Genomic DNA, 17,491 nt, shown 5'->3' on the forward strand with positions numbered 1-17,491 from the left:
ACCTCACCTCTTGGTGAAAAATGTCAGGGATTTTGCTAGAAGTATTATCATACATGACTATTACTGCAAGTAGTGCATTTATCAACCACTATCCCAGCCTCTTATATCTGTCACTTCATTAAGTCATCCACCCTTTTAATATGTTTGTGATTGTGTCCAATGGAATTCCTGGGGCAGCTCTGGCAAGCAAAATCAAAACTACACTCTTAACACGATGCGGAAATACAAATTTAGCTATCTCTAATTATCATTTTCTGTTTTTTTCTAAGAGAAAATAAGACTACCAGGAATAATAACAATAATAATAACAATAAATGCTCTGCCGCAGTCTGTCTTGGCAAAGATTTTTCCTGCAACACTGGAAGGGAATGGACCCAACGGTAATGGCCAATTAAGCTGATACACTGATTAAAAATATTGAACAACGTGTCCATTAACATACTCTGAGCTATTCTGTTTTTTCAGCAGCCATGACTCATGTTTCTGTCTCCAGTGCTGGAGTGATTTTAGGGTAAAAATAGGGGACCATTGCCTAAAGTTAACGCTCTTTCAGCTAGTCAGTAAACTGTGCACTGCAGCTATGTGCCATCAGTGCTAAGCCACCAGTGCTGTACATCTTTTCACTACAGCACTCAGGTGGTGCAACCTAGGCAGTTCTGGCCTGACTGATCTACAGAGCCTGCCCAGGATCTGCTGGTGTTGGAGATGCACCTTTGAAAACCGTGCATATGATTTAGCGCTTAGTCCTCAGCCCTGCTCATGGTGGTGTTCCTGATTCAGGTGCGCTATGCTCTTTCTGCCTGCAGATTCTTGTTCTGGTTTCTAGATGTAAGGTGAATGTTCAGACTCAGAAGTGGAGCAAGTCCATTTGTTATCTATCTCAAATCACTGCACAGCTATCTAAAACAGATCTGTTTTTTCTTAATTTTTTTGCCTTGAATTGGAGACTAAAAAATACCCTTAATATCTATCTAGCATCTAGCTGCTCTGGATAAGTTCCTGCTCATCCACTGTAAGGAATAATCTGATTTCAGTTCATAAGATTATTTACTAGCTAATGTTTACCCTCATTTTCAGAAACAGTAGGAGCAGTCACGAACTGAAGTCTACTGAGGCCATTCAAAAATGAGAGAATGGTGTGTATTTATATTTTCTCATATCATAATAAAACTGGAAACTCTGTAAGTCAGCACTTTAAAGAATAAAACAAAGTGCCCTCTTTGGAATGATGATGTGTTCAGCAGCAACTCAGGAAAGGTGCAAGTGAGAATGAACCAGATGGTAGTAGTTGCTGAATAACGAATTCAGAATTTACTCCATTGTACACATATGTATTCTCAGGTCATTCTATCGTTTTCTCAATTATGGAGGAAATGACTTATGTTTCCCCAGACTAAGAGCATGGAATAGTCATTACATCATCTAATTTTCAGAGTGCAAAGTACTTTATAAAAACAAATGTGCCCATGGGAGACTTCCATTTTACATAGAACTTTTAAAGAGTTTTCCAGTCACTTTTAAAGAAATACCACCTCTTCCTTCCTTTCTTCTTTCCCTTCTTTCTCTCTTCCTTTCTTTCTCCCTTCTTCCTTCCCTCTCTTCCTCCCCTCCTTCACTCCTTCCCTTCCCTCTTCTCTTTTCCTTTCCCTTTCCCTTCCCACTTCCCTTCTCCCTTCCTCTCTCTCTCTTCTTTCCCCTTCCTCTCCTTCTTTCCCTTCCCTTGCCCTTTATTTTCAACAGAATTTATTACAAAATGGAAAAAGAAACAAAAAACGCAAACAACAAAAACAACAACAAAACAAACAGAGAGAATAGCAGTAGGAAGAGAAGGCTTAGAGTGTTCGTTTACACTGTTAGGATATGGTGTACACATGATTATGTGCACTAGACCAGATCAGATACCAATTTTTACATGTACCTTTTGGGAATGTGGTACAGCTCATCTATGGCCAATATGCAAGAAAGACTGAAGTAAATCTGCCATCTCTACACTCTTATTAAATGAATTCTCCTAATTGTGAATCCAGTTAACACATACCCCTATTGTATGTTCCGGCCAACCCGACACACTCATTTCTGCAGTTTAATTTATAGTTGAGGTCTATAGACCTTCCCTTCCTACTTATACTAGTGTGACAGAAAATACCTTAATTCTGTTGTTTTTGGTGTCCCTTAGCTCCGGGGCTGCATTCTTGTTCGCCAGCATTATGCATTTGCATTGAGCAGTTCTTTTGAACTTGCAAGCCAATATTTGAAATGCTAATGTCACTCATTTCTGTTCCTTTGTGGTAGAAAAGCAGCACACATTGCTTTAACTGTGCTCAGCATTATTCCAAAAATATTTTCTTAATCCTTAAAACTGGTTATGGATTAGAGACTGGAACCGAAGCCAGGCATTCCTCAGCTATTTTTGAGGTTTTGTTTGCCAAATCTGCAGAAAAAAATTAAGAAACTACCTTTCATCTGCTCGTATGGGTAGGAGGTGTATTTTTGGTGTTTTCAGGAGTTTGAGAGTGTGTTCTCATGTTCTTATAAAACTGTTCTTATAAGTGCAAACGCAACATGTTCACCTTTGTACTTCTAGGTTCCATGTCAAGAAGAGATCACGTGCAGATTCTGACTGCAAGTAAGACTCATTTTTTTCTTGAAATGGGGCTTTGCCTTCAAATGCAGAATCAGATTTGGGGACTTCTTATATAGTAAGATATCCGTTGTAGCAGGAATGGTAGAATAAGAATTAAAACTTATAGAAAACATGATTATTGAATTTGGGGAAAAATACTGCAGATCTGGATGAATGAAGAGTTCTGTACCTTCAGTACCTCTCCAACACTATTTTTTCTTTTCTGAAGCAGACTTTGAGTGTGGAAGGTCTCTGTGGGAGTTGCATTCTTCCAAAGACTATGATTAGCCCCTCTCAACATTAATCATCCATTAATTTATCAATAGTTTTTAACATGCTCACTCTGAACCATTGTCTGTTCGGTCACTGTAGTGCCTTTACTAAAGGCTACCAGCTATTGATTGCAGGGTTCAGAGGAACTGAGCAGTATGGATTACAGTCCTCCGGGTACCGAAGCGTGCTCATTATTCAGTGTATGTCAACAGAGATTCTTATTTATTATGCATTCCTAAATGCAATGATAAGGGACTTCGAAATACAACCAAAATATTGTTCTACTAAAACTGAAGAAGTGCGAGCTGTAACTCAGTAAAGAGTGACTTGGACTGCACTCAAATATGATATCTTCAGTTGGCTTGGTTGGCAAATCAGGAGCATGTGTGCTCCTCTGTTTCTTTCGCTTGTTTTCCAGACTACAGAATGCAATTGCAGGAATATATCAAACATCATGTTACACCATTAGGTCATGTGTTGACCATGTTGCAAAACCACACTAAGATCCAGCTGACTCTGACTGTGCCTGGTGCATTCATGTCAGCTCTGCTGGAACTGCTGTGCTGACAGGTGCTGAGGAACACAGGGATGAAAACAAAGAAGCAGTTTCTCCCTTTTTCTTCATTGGCTCACTAGGTTTGGAAAAACATCTGAAAAGTCGAATGTGCATTGTGTGGGGTGATTGATATAAGTTTTAACATCTTACTTTTTTTTTCTTACTTTTATTTTATTTTATTTTATTTTATTTTATTTTATTTTATTTTATTTTATTTTATTTTATTTTATTTTATTTTATTTTATTTTTATTAATATATATATATATATTTTTTTTTTACATGTGTGTTTTGGAAGCATAACATTTCTTCCAGGTGATTAATTAAGTTAAATAGCAAAGGTCTGGTCCTAAATTCTTAGGGACTTTAGAATGAAGCAGGAGATGAAACTGCAGCAAGAAAAATAATTCTGAGAGTGCCCTTGGTCTGTTGGTTGAGATGGTGTCATTGCAGCTTAATTGGCCTCTAGGTACAGTGTGGAAGGGATGGTTTTGCAGGCTGGGGAGGATCAGGTATCTGTTTAGTTTGGACATGAATATGCACCCTGAGGTTTACCGAGGACTATCAGAAGAGCAGTAAGTCATTATTGGATAGGGCTGAATAGCAGAGTCTCCATCATGTGATGTTCTTTAAATCTTAATTCAGTGATGTTCTTCTTTATTCGACAAAATAAAGTTTTGTATTCCTAGCTTCTATTAAAACAAAGTGGAAAAAAATTACCCCTTCAAAGTCTAAACACTGTTTTGTGTTTGCCACTTAATTGCCTAATTTTTCTGACAATAGAAGCTTACTTTTTTTTAACATCTAATATTGAATTAAATATTTGTTTTGGCTAACCATAAGCCTTTCTGATATAGGGAGGAATTGCTTCGAGCTTTTTGAAGCTTGCTTTTCAAGTCTAGCTCTTTTTTTTTTTATTTTTTTTTTTTAAATTTTATTGATTTCCAAAATTGTATTAGATGACCTCTTCTCATGCTCTAGTAAACATAAAATTTGCAGACCTTATTGCTTAAATTATGTTTGTCAAACTGTTGGTTCATACAAGCCTGGACACAGTACAGACATCTAATGCATGAACAGCTGACAATCTGCCAGCCAGTTATCATGAGCTTTTAACACTGCAGTGTACTTATACACAGGAAGGAAATTTAATACACAGAGCCTGACATTTCTTACAACTTACTGCATCTGGTACACTGTGTGTGTATGTGTATTTTTATCTTCCCCGGGGAATTAGGATTTAAAAGATCGCTTTGCCACATATTAAAGGAAAACACACATCATTCTTGTGTAAGGAAACCCTTTGTGTTCAAAGGCTTTATTAGTCACAGACATCTCTGAGCAGTATGAAAACTGAAGGATTTATGGGAGTCATTCTTTTGGAACGGTTGCAAATGATTACTGCATGTTTATCTGAAATAACCTGGCCCTGGTCCTTCCCTGCCTTTGTTTACATTCAAATTTAATGGACTTGTTTGCAGAAAGTCTTTGAATCAGCTGTGCTGAAAATATGGGTCTAGTATTTCCACCCTTGTTCATGTGAAAAATATTTCTTAAGGTGATTAAGCTCCATGAAATAATAACTGTGGGAACAGAGTTTGCCATGCTACATCTGATTTGATCAGGGCAGCAAAATTCTTTTTCCTTCCAGCTGTGTATTTTGTTAGAAGATCAAACAAAGCCATAGAAATGATGGTAATGCACTATAAAGGAGTGTGTGTCAATATTTCTATCATCGTGGTACAAGTATCATGAGCCAAGGAGACAGCTGTTTTCTCCCTACTATGAAGACATAGATGCATATTAAGCTGTGGTTTCTGGCTGCCTTTCAGAACAATAAGAAACTGCACACCTGTCAACTCTTGGCAAGCAGGAATAGTAAAATTACCAACTTTGTTTCTACAGCATTTTCTTACCGACAAACACCATTGGCTTCATTTTTCTCCCCATCCCTTCTCAAAAGGCTTAGATTTCTCCCTGGAGGCACAGAAGAACTAAACAGCCTTACTACTGCTTCTCATAAACGGCTTACTTTTTGTGCTGGGCTTGCTCTATTCCTACATTTCTTCTTGAACTTTTTTTTCCTTTTTCTTTTTTTGCCAATCAGTATATTGCATCGTAAGCCTTTTTTTTGGCGCAGCACTCATCTTTCCCAAAGGCAGCCCAAGAATCCCATGAGCTAATGGCTCACTCAGTGATCAATTTGTCAAATAATGTCTTTTTTTTTTCTGTTTTGTTTTGTTGTGTGTTTTTTTTTTCAGGTAGTACAGAGCAGGTAATACCGATGTGAATGATTACCTCTTGGATGTGAGGATTTGTTCTTAGAAGTACAGTGCAAACCCCAGCAGCCGAGTTTAGCACTTGCCTGTCAAGCTTTTGATCACGGTATTCAGATTTAAATACAAAAGAGTGAAGAAAATCTCTTTCAGAGTCCTTCAGGGGCTGCAACAGTTGGGCTCCTAACATGGGCTTAAGGGCAGACTTCAGTCTTGGCTTGGGGTCTCTCAGTCTTGTGGTTTTAGCTAAATCATTAATGCTGCAGAAAAGCTGCTAGTCCTTACATTGTTTTGAATTAGGGTTGGTTTTTTTTTGTTTGTTTGTTTTTTTCCTATTTTCTTTTTTCCCCCACTTGATATGTTAATAATAAAAAGAAACTGAAGAGAAAGATGGTCAAAGACATTTTACAATACAATTGAAAACTTCCCTGTGTTATTCCTGCCTCCACTCCCCTTATCTTCCCAGCTCTTGCACCTCCCTCCTGCTGCCCCCAGGTTAAAAGTACAAATCATGAATTCCTCAGTAAGTCTTTTACAAGGAATGTTGAATTCTTTGAAGACTTTAATCTGAAATGATCTGTCAAAGATCTAGAAGAATGGAATCTAACTGAACTTTAACTACTTTATCCTACTTAAGCCGGAACAGAACTGCTGAGCTGAGCAATTTAAGATTCCCACAGCTGCACTAGCTATGTTTTTGTTCATGGTACTAAATTGTTTCCCTTAGCCTGAAAAGGGTTATAAAACCTACAATCAATTTAGTTTCTGGGGCATTGTGTTTTGAATACCGTTTAATAGGGTGTGACAAAAACACATAATTTCTCCACATGTTCTTCCATTGCAAGCAGATTTTACTTGGTACTAGGCAGTGCACCAAATGTTCTGGACAGCAGAGGAAGCATTGGAATTGGAAATAGAAAAACAGTATCAGACAGCTAGAATGCCCAGGGCATGACAAGAATCTTAAGCGCAAGAGATGAGCACAAAGGAATTTTTATCATCCATTTGCTCATCAGCTCCACATTTGTTACGGATAGAAATCATTAGATTTGTTTAACGTAGGGGAAAAGAATAGATTCAAAAACTGGAAACATGAGTGAACCTAATTGGACAGGAACATATTTAATATTAATATTAATAAGCAGAGATGGCTGAATATCATGAACAGCTGTGGGCAGAAGGAGGAGGAGGATTCTTGCTGCCTTCCAGTGAATTGAATCAGTCAGCTTGCTTTCTCAGCTTAATACACCCACAGTGTTTTAGTTACATGAATAACCACGTTTATTTTAGTAACGCTTCTTGGCAGGGAGGATAGGTTGATTTACTTACCTTTACTAATACTCTTCATCTGTTTATATACCATACGTTCTTACAGTGCTGGGATTTCAGCTTGTGTTTTGTATTCACAATGTATCTTAAATGGGTCTGTCTTCATCGGGAATTGCAACTAAACATGTTGAAGAAAGTTATATGATCATTGAAATAAAAATACAAGTAAAACTCTACCTTTTCTTTCAGATAGCCATTAGCAGGTAGTAACTCTGGCAAGTCAAGGAGAGACATTTCTGAACAGTGATGTGGAGAAAAATACCTTGTCCCAAGATACCTTGTGCTTAATGCCATATTTTGGTGATTCTGTAATTGTGTGTCGAGCTACGCTATAGAACATGAATACTGTACATTAAAAAAATGGCCGTTGCTAATTCTGACAGTGGATGAGCTTGATTTTCTTTCCTAAGCATTTTATTGCCTCTTAATTTATATTTTATAACTCTTAAGCAGAAGCAAAATAAATCTGACAAAACTCCCTTTTTTGTCTAAAATAATAATAGGATGTTAACAAGCCATATATCCATGCCATCCATAGCTCAAGAGACTTTTCCTTAACATTTTCTTCCCCCTATTTCAGGAGGGAAAGTGAGAAAGAGGACTGGTATGGTTCAATTGCCTATCAGGGTGAAACCACTGAAATTTTCAAGTTGGAAATATTTTTAATAAGAATAGAATTCTTTTTTTTTGTTTGTTTTACAGTAACCTGAAATAAATAAGGGGGGAGGATATCCTGCCCCTCAACTCTGCGCTGGTGAGACCTTGCCTGGAGTACTGTGACCAGATGCGGAGTCCTCAGTACAGAAGAGACACAGAGCTGTTGGAGCACATCCAGAGGAGGGCCACAAAATTGATCCCAGAGATGGAACAGCTATCGTATGGGGACAGGCTGAGAGCTGGGGCTGTGGAGCATGGAGAAGGGAAGGCTCTGGGGAGGCCTTTCAGTATCTAAAGGGGGATATAAGAAATAAGGGAACTCTAGTAGTGTCAGTGTTGACAGGACAAGGGAAGATGGTTTCAAACTGAAAGTGGGTAGGTTTAGGTTAGATATAAGAAAAAAGTCCTTCATAGTGAGAGTGGTGATGCACTGGAACAGATTACCCAGAGATTTGGTGGATTACCCATCCCTGGAGACACTCAAGGTCAGGCTGAACCAGGCTCTGAGCACCTGATCAAGCTGCAGGTGTACCTGTTCATTGCAAGGGAGTAGATGATCTTTAAAGGTCCCTTCCAACTCTAAGGAATCTATGACTCTATAATTTTATAAGGTCTATCAGATCTGAAACTGGTTTAATCCTAATCTAAACTACTCTGTTTTGATAACTGTAGAGATTTGGCAATCATGTCAACAGGATGTTATCTCTGTTGGGTCAGGATTGAAACAACAATTGTTAAGAATCTCTACTTGCATTATGTGAATGAGTGCTAGAGAGTAAATGGTTCCTGGCCTAGAGACAACCTCTGTGGGAATCCAAACACACTGAAACATGAAGACTTTGTAGGTAAATTCAATAAGTGGATCTAGCTGTATAATAGCAACAAGGCCAGGTGCAGTGCTCTTGGCCAGCCACATACCATTCAGCTTTTTCAGAGCTGGCGCCCATTCCAAAGGACCTGAAATGCTTTGAATGCCTTTACAATAGAGTCATGAAAATGGATGAGAAAAGGCAGATGGGATGAGGAAATGTTAAGAAATACAAACCCTTACATATAAGAAAAACCTGTAGGAGTAGTTTAATTCATTTAAAGAAAAGTATTTTTGTTAGATATGACCTGTGGCAGATGGGAAAAGGTACCAGTGCTTTCACCTGTGATGAAGAAAAGCTTGTGCTGAAGTGGCTGTACGTATTTAACATTCCCAGAACATAAACAGAACAAGACCCACTGGCAAAAAGGCAGTAGTGGATATAGAATGAGTGTGAGTACCTAAGCTATCTTGGCTTTTTCCTTGGTGAAAGTGAATCAAAGCCTTCCCAAACACGTTTAATAACCTGTGCAGTTTAACATATTTGATGAAGAAAACTGACTAAAGATGGCACTATTAGCTCATGAAGGTAGAGTAGGTGGATGGTTGGACTAAATAATTTTAGAGGTCTTTTCCAACCTTTCTAATTCTATGAAACTGGGCTCTAACTTGAGCCCATAGTATCTGTTGGCGCAGTTCTGGAAATGCATGCAAACTATACTGATGAGCTATTAGTGGAAAGGTCCTTCTAGAAAAATTTATTTGAATTATTCCTTCTCAGCTACAATAATGGATGTAAGTCATCTTCTTTCTCATCTTCTCCTTTTTGCTTTGGGATTTTTACTTAGTTGAAAACAATATAGAATTCTCATCAACATTATTCCAGTTAATGACCCGGCCTCTATAATTCTTTCTTAAAACACGTTTGCCTTCTACAGTTGTTTGTGATATCTCACAGAAGAATTAAACTGCATATCACATAGCCTGAAGTGCATTAGGAGAAATGGGGCCAGCAGGTCAAGGTTATTCTCTTCTCCTTCACCCTGGTGAAGCCACATCTGGAATACTGTGTCCACTGCTGGGCTCCTCAGTCCAAGAAAGACAGGGATGTTCTAGAGATAACCAAGCCTAAAATTTCATACTGCCAAAGAAATTGAATGTTACATGTTGTCATCCCCCAGAATTTATTTATGTTTTCGGCTCTGTTCCTAGTTCTTCTTTTATACCGCTCATTAGTACTGAATCGAGAGTCATGATGCTTCCTCTCCATTACAGGTATCCTATATTTTGCAAAGAAAGTGCTTCTTAGAGAATGGAGACCCTGTTATCATAGTTGTTCTTGTTCAAAGACAGTGCCTGGTTTGCAGAACACATGTTTGTGAAGTAATTATTTTGGATTAGGGATCAGCACTCAAATGACTTGCTGATAGGGCAGTGAAAGCTTGTGGCTTCTCTTTCTGTCTCCATACCTGCTCTGCAGAATCACACTGAATCCACTGCTTAAATCCTCACTTTTATTGAAGTTGCAGAATGGGAAAGCAGGGCCAGGAAGAGTGGGAAATACAACTGATCAATCTCAAGTTTTACCTTCTTTTTCTAAATCACATCTTTCCACTGAATAGTCATTATATAAAATATCTCCAGGGAGGGAGACTCTATAATCTCTGTGGGCAGCCTGTTCCAATAGGAGGATCACTTCCCTTGACCTGCTTGCCACGCTCTCTTCCAGTCAGCCAGTTCTCAGTCTACCTCACCGCCTGCTCATTACTCCCACATTCCCTAAGCTTACTTATGAGGATGCTGTGCTTTCTGTTTGGTCCTGAAATGGCCTGGTCCAAATCGAATGCATGTATTAGCACTCTTTAATTCTCAAACTGGCATCATACTTGATATAGAATAGGAAGCACAGCAGCAGTACATTCCTAGAGTACTCACATATCATTATATAAATAATGAGTGGAAATTTGGAAAGTTGAATTGGAGTTTATTAGCTATCAGCAAGTAGAAATCAACTTAGGGGTTTTTTACCACAACAGATCAAGCATCTGTTTAAAAATAATGCTAAAGACATTGCTAATGATGTGTGAACTTTTTTTTTTATTACTTAGATCCCAGTCCACTGTGACATAGATTGAAGAATGCAGGCAACCTTTGTTTTCCTGCAGCCATCTATTGTCCAGCTTCTGTTACCACAAATGGTTGAGTCAGCTATTGAGATGGCCCTAGCCTTGCCCACCCTCAGTATCTTCATTTTGAATGAAAATATTTGGGATAAGTTGAAACTTACCATCTTCATATGGTGGCCTCTCATCTTCACATTACCATCTATATTCTCTTAGGCCATAAGAGTGTTATAATTATCTTCCTCAAAGAACAAGCAGTTTAGCTAATTCGTTTTTATGATAAGTTTCTTTATATTTTCTTTTTACATGAGAAAAATCCTGTTAGCTTTGTAAACAGACTATTTCTTTATTATATATTTTATGTTACATGGTACAACTTCAGATGTTACATGCTTTCTTAGTTAAATCTTACTGCATGAGAGTAATTGAATTGGATCACCTCTGTTCATCCAGTTATTTCTATGAGATTGGGTTTGAAGTGTTGATACTGAGATGTTTATCAGGACAGAGTATGTTTATTAAAGTACGTATCAATTTTTGACACATTAGATATAAGAAGAAAATTAAATCTCGCCGTTCATATAAGAGAAAAACATCACAAACTCAGTAGAAATAAAAAAATTACAGGGAAGATAAATCTCAGAGCAAATAAGAATTACTTAGGCTTCTGCAATTATTATTATTTTGTTACAAATAAGCCTGAGTATAAATGAAAGCTTATTTTGAAATGTATCAGCTGGCCTTCTTATTAATATGAAAAATGTACACGTGAAAAAACAAGTTAGAAATTTCAAACTGTTGAAATCAAGATCTATTTTCCATTAATTACAGGCTATTTCCTGATATTTAATCTTGCTTTGCATGCTTTCATAGAATGATAGAATTGAATCACAAAATGTTTTGGGTTGGAAGGGACTTCAAAGATCACCAATTCCAACCGTCCTTCTACCAGCTACTAGATCAAGTGTTAGATCAGATTGCACAGGTCCCCATCTAACCTGGTCTTAAGCACCTCCAGGGACAGGGCATCCGCAACCTCCCTGTGCAGCATGTTCCAGCACCTCACCCTTGCTCAGTAAAGAACTTCCCCTTGATTTTTACTATGAATATCCATTCCTTTAGGTTAATATAATTTTCCCTTGCACTGTAACTATCTACTGATGTAAAAAACTCAGGATACTATTGGACTTCCAGGCTGCAAGTGCACACTACTGGCTCATGTTCAGTTTTTCATCAACCAGAACCTGACTCCTTTCCAGGAAGACCTTGTGTTTATTTCTGTGGAAACCACCACAAAGAGCACAATGACACTAACTGATAGAGCAAATTCTCAGCTACAAAACACCATTTTTCAGCTCAGTCACCACCACTAGCTAAGCATCTTTGCCAGTGATGAACAAGAGCTTGCATGACTCACTTGTAAAAATCTGCACCAGAGGAGGTGACCACTGTTGCTGTCACCACAGATGAAATGCACCACCCACTGCCTCACTGTGCTCACATCCCACTCTTTGGTCTCCAAACGAGCATCAGTGAATATCGATGGGTGCTATTTTTTCACCCCATTGGAGGAGTTCAGTTTCACACTTTCACTTCACCTGCGCTTGTATGTCAGACACCATTCCATCAGAATGCCCCTCTGCTGCCATCTGTCACACAACAACATGTGATGAAATAATGTTGGGAAGGTTCAACCTGTGCTGTCACACCACCAACATCCGCCTCTGATGTCGTGGGCCAACACAATAAAGCAGGAGCCATTACTTTCAGAACATCTCTTATATTTAAGTGCCAAATAAAGCTGTTACATCCAGGGCTGCATTTGAAATCTTCCTGTTTACTTTCAAGAATAGTTAAATGTTCTTCTTTGCAGCATGACAGTCTTGTTTTGCTGTTCTTTATGATCTGAGCAAACATTGTTTTGGTGTTTGTTTTAAATGAAAGGCACAACTGGTCCAGTTTGCCTTCATAAACACTCATATTTTATTCTCTTCAGTTTTGTAACTAAAAGACTTTCAGTTGCATGGAAACTGTAAACAGTTCAAATCACACAGTTTGCTCTAATTATTCAGATCTTGATTTCAAACGTGTTATTTGGATCTCTTGTTTCAGAGGGAATTTCCTCCTACACTTAGCTTTCTTAAGCTGTAGATACTTGTGGTCTCTTTTTCCTTTGTGCATGTGTCCTTTCTGGCTGCCAACTCTGGTTTTCCTCACAAATTCTTCTGTAAAAGCAGTTGGATGGTAGCTGCAACTTTCAACATATTCAGATAAAATACATCCAGGCACCTTGTTATACCCCAATGATTTTAAATGGTGCGGAATATAAACACAAACCATCATTGACCTTTTTCCTCATAGACTCTGATGCATAAAAGGAGAAAAACAACAACAACAAACAAACGCACAAAAAACAGCACAAACAAAAACTCCAAAAAACAAACCACTCTTTGTAATGCCAGTGCAACACTTGTGGTATTCAGAAAGCAAATACTGCAACTGCTTATATTCCTTTATCTCTTAAGTGGACCTTGTCTCCAGGCTCCATGCGTCCAGGCAGGTCATTGTTAGAAAATGTTAATTCAGGCTTTAAGAAGTGCCCTATCTTGATCTAACAAGACTAAGAGAACATGTAGAGAGCTCACAGGACTAGACAGAGTAAAGAGTGAAGGAGTCTAGGCACAAGGAGAGCACCTGGGATGCCTCTTCATGCAATCCAAAAAATGAATCAGTGTGGACTTGCTTCCACCTTTTACTGCATCTGCAGTAAAAGATACCAACATAGCGCTGTTGGATTAACAGTCTTCTTTTTGTGCTTCACAGACCAATCACATTTATTCTTCCTTTATATTTTCCTATATAATTTTATATTTCATTTTTACCTGTCTTAAACTTTCATCTAAGAGAAATTCTCTTGGCCCCTTAGTCTGAACCTACTAAGCCAGGAAATCTGTTGAAAGCTGTGAAAACTTTCTGTCAGTTTTCTGGGATTGTCTCTTTCTGTCTTTACTGTCCACTTGCACTTTTTCCTCATGCGAACCTTAAAGTTCCTGTCATTTTTAACAGAAATAATAAATAAGCATGTAGAAAATGAGACAAATCTCTAAGTAGACTAAGTAGTCTACTAAGCAGTCTACCAAGTAGACTACTAAATCATGGTCTCAGTGAATTAAATTGGGCTAAAGCCCAAACAAAGGATGAGATTCCCTGGGAAACTGTCCTGAGGGACAAAGGCATGGAGCAGTGCTGATAGCTTTCTAAGGTCACTCTGTTAAAAGCCCAAGACCTCTCCATTTGCTAGCACAAGAAATGAAAAAGAAGAGGCAAAAAAACTGCAAAAACTGGCATGGCTGAGTAAGAACCTCCTGGTCAAACTGAAGGACAATAAAGAAATGTACATGCAGTGGAAGCAGATGTATGTGGTGTGGGAAGCATACAGGAACGCTACCTAGACTAATGGAGATGAGGTAAAAATAACCAAGGTAGAGGTGGGACTGAATTTGGCAAGGGATACAAAAAATAACAAGGAGGGATTCTACATATGCATTCTCAGAAGAGAAAATCCAAGGAGAATGTACTCCCTCTGATAAATGGGAAAGGAGAACTGGCTATAACAGGCAAGGAGAAGGCTGAGGCTCTCAATAAGTTCTTTACCTCATCCTTCACTGCTGGTCAGGCTTCACATACCTCTTGTGTCTGAACTTCTAGGAGGGCTTGGGGATGAAAAATCCCTCCCATTGTAAGAGAGCCAGCAAAGTCTTGTGTGTAGGGATCTCTGTGTGTGACTTATAGTGTTGTGCCTAGATGTATGCATTTGATGTCTAAAATCTTCAAGAGATTGTTTAGGAATTGAGTACAGGAAGATACACAGGAGAAAAAAAACTAATAAGTATTTTCTGAAAGGAATGTGTGGTAGACTTTCAGTAAAGATAATCTGTTTTGACCACATATGGTAACATTTTCAGAATGTAGGCTGAATTGTCTGAGATTTGTTTGTATCTTTGGTTTAAGAATAAACCAAAATGTGAAGGCTTAGAGAACGATGTGAGCAATGACCAGTCTTGGCAACTTGTGCAGATCTCCATATTTGGTGGAAGGAGCAACTATTGAAACCTCAGCACACAAATAATGTAGTAGGTTTAGCAATGACAAACAGTGTCAGCACACTGTAATTAACATGAAGTGGTATAACACATAAGGAACGTACTGTGCCATTTAACACCAACACAGAAAGTACAGGAGGAGAAAGAGTATTGTTAGTCTACTAAATCAGAAGTGACTCCTATCCTTAGCTGTAAACATTTCATTTTTCAAATGCTAAGTTGATTTTTTTTTCTTTTTTTAACTTTCTTTTATTACTAACAAAAGGCATCTGTCATTTTCAGTTAATGCGCTGCCAAGCAAGAGTGAGTCATAAAGATGACCTCTGTCTTTATGCCACCATATTTATCTGGAAGGAAAAGTCCCAGCAGGCTGTTTTCATCGTATGTAATTAAGAAATTCTGAATGCTCAGTGAAACTGGAATGGTGTAGCATACTGCCTGGTAATGTGACAGTTAATGAGATGAGACCTACACTTATTCTGCCCTTAGAATAAGTGAAAACTTTTGCTCTTAGATTGAGGGCAGACAGATACTGAAGTGTTCATTAAAAATGCTAAAACCAACAACAAGGGCTCTGTTCTCTGTCTCTCTGCTTTGCAACTCTCTCCAAGAAAGGAGAAACTAGATGAAATTATTTCTTAATTATACTTATTCAGTATCTCTAATAAGCTGTGACAGTTGCATTCATGGTGGAGAAGACTAAAAAAGAGACATTCAGGAAACCACTATCAACACAGATAGTAATTTCCTCCGTGTACTTTACATTCAGAGTCCAAAATATTCACAGGCTGGTTGAAACTACATAATTAATTTCACTCAGTGCCTGTAGTATGAAGATAATATTGCTTAAAAAGACCTTTTTGCCTTTCTCTCTGCTGCCTTTCCTTATGTAGATACTAAATAATTTAGCCTCGTGTAAGCCTTCCACTGTCACTAATGTTTCATGTGTGTGTGCAGCATTATGTTCTTCAAATCTCCATGCAGTGTGAATTCAGAGGGGGGTGGTGAGGCTTTCCAATAAGTGACACAGCTGAGCTGATTTTCAGAAAATACTGGATTTTTATAACTCTGCAGAGGAACGTTGTTAAGCACAACGTCACCGAGGTGCTACAAATGATTCACTGAAAATGTTTTAACACGGTATGAGCACTGGAAATCTCAGTAATTACTTTAGGTCGGATAGCTTGGTTGTGTATATTTGGCGTCAATCATCGAAGTCCAACCACCTCCCCAGAGAAGTATCATGACAAGACCACGTCTACATCTGAAAATGTAATCAAGGCTAGAGCCCCAAGCTTTTAACCCAGCAAGTCCACTGAGACATCACAGTTGTGTTCAAATTAGGACTTTGTTCTTAGCTTGAAGGAAGCAGCTGGGGCGCTCATCTTTCTTCCCCACACTGCTCTGCTCCCCTGGTGACTTGAGCTAACCTCTTCGATTTCTCTCTAAACCTATCTATATCTCCTGAGTGCTCAGTCCCTCTTGTCCTGTTTTGCTGTCCACTCCTGCCCCCAAAAGTGGGATTCTGAGATAGTGTGAGGAGATGTGCCAGTCCCAGGACCGTGGCCCTAGCTGCGAAGATAAACTGTGGGTGAGAGTGCAAACCCAAATTTAGGCCCTGGTTTACCTGTGTCAATGCTGAACTGTCTTGTGCAGGGATAGGAACAGAGAAAACCTGATCTGCTGTTCAGTAAGCTTACCAACACTGCTTTGTTTTACAGAGATGCGACTGAAAGCCAAGCTGCTTCAGCCACCCTGAGCTCCTGAGATATATCAGCTAATAGGTGACATAAATTACACCGAGATTAGCATTCGCCAGATGGAGTCATCTCGTGGCTGTATGGAAAAACCATGTTCCTTCATTGTCATCTGTTTCGAAAGGAGATGTATGTGAGCTCTGATCCACAGAGAATTGCTCCGCTTCATGTTTTTCTTAAGCCAAAAGGTTATTTAAAAAAACAAAAAAAACAAAATAAAAAAACCCCTTTGCAACTGTATATGACTAAAAAAGTGTTGTTTTTTCTTTTTTGTTCTATTTCTTTTTTGGGGGGGCGGAGGGGTGGGGAAATGATGGGAGGATGACTTTTAGAATTACTTCATTTCAGGGTTTTATGACACATTACAGTCTTTATCCAAAAAGTGTGTACAGCACAAGGCAATAGAGTAACATAAGCGTAAGAGCTGAACAGATCAGGCTTGAGCCTGGAGCAGTGGAACTTGAGGCAAGCCTGCTGAGCAGGAATGGCAGGACAAGGGGCATTACAGCATTTGTTCTTTGCTGACACAGGACATACACTTTGGGAGAGAGAAATGCCCTTTGCAGGAGATTTTTTTTTTCCCCCCCTTGATTATTATAAATGTCACAGACCGTGAGTGAATTCGTGGAGGAGGGGAACTGAGAACGTTCTGTAATCCTTGAAAGGTTAATTGTGCTATTTATAGACACAACTGCTGAGGGGAAAAAAAAAACCTCTCGGTGTGACCTGGCAATGTCAGTGTAGTAATAGCAACCTAAATGGAGCTCTGACCAATCATGAATTACTGTCTGTGATACTGAGAATGCTGACAGTTCAATCACAGCACTGTTTCAATAGAGAACTCCATATATTTAAAGCACTGATACTGTTTTCCCTCTAAATGACAGGCTTGACAGATGGGCCGAAAGCACTGCAGACGTTTGAACAAGGAAATGGAGAGGGAGCCTGCTGGAAGCAGGGCTTCACGCAGCCAGCCGCGGATGATGAA

At 38.8% G+C, this 17,491-nt stretch overlaps 1 long non-coding RNA gene across 1 annotated transcript in view; it reads left to right on the plus strand.

Annotated features, from left to right (window-relative positions):
* LOC140264481 (uncharacterized) overlaps positions 1–16,660 on the plus strand; it is a 44,311-nt gene extending 27,651 nt beyond the window's left edge. The window contains exon 3 of the long non-coding RNA XR_011906052.1: positions 16,468–16,660. This is a non-coding gene — a long non-coding RNA (uncharacterized lncRNA). The remainder of the gene's footprint in view (positions 1–16,467) is intronic.
* The last annotated feature ends 831 nt before the right edge of the window (positions 16,661–17,491 follow it).

The sequence above is a fragment of the Excalfactoria chinensis genome, chromosome Z (genome assembly GCF_039878825.1).
Source record: "Excalfactoria chinensis isolate bCotChi1 chromosome Z, bCotChi1.hap2, whole genome shotgun sequence".
Classification (NCBI taxonomy): domain Eukaryota; kingdom Metazoa; phylum Chordata; class Aves; order Galliformes; family Phasianidae; genus Excalfactoria; species Excalfactoria chinensis.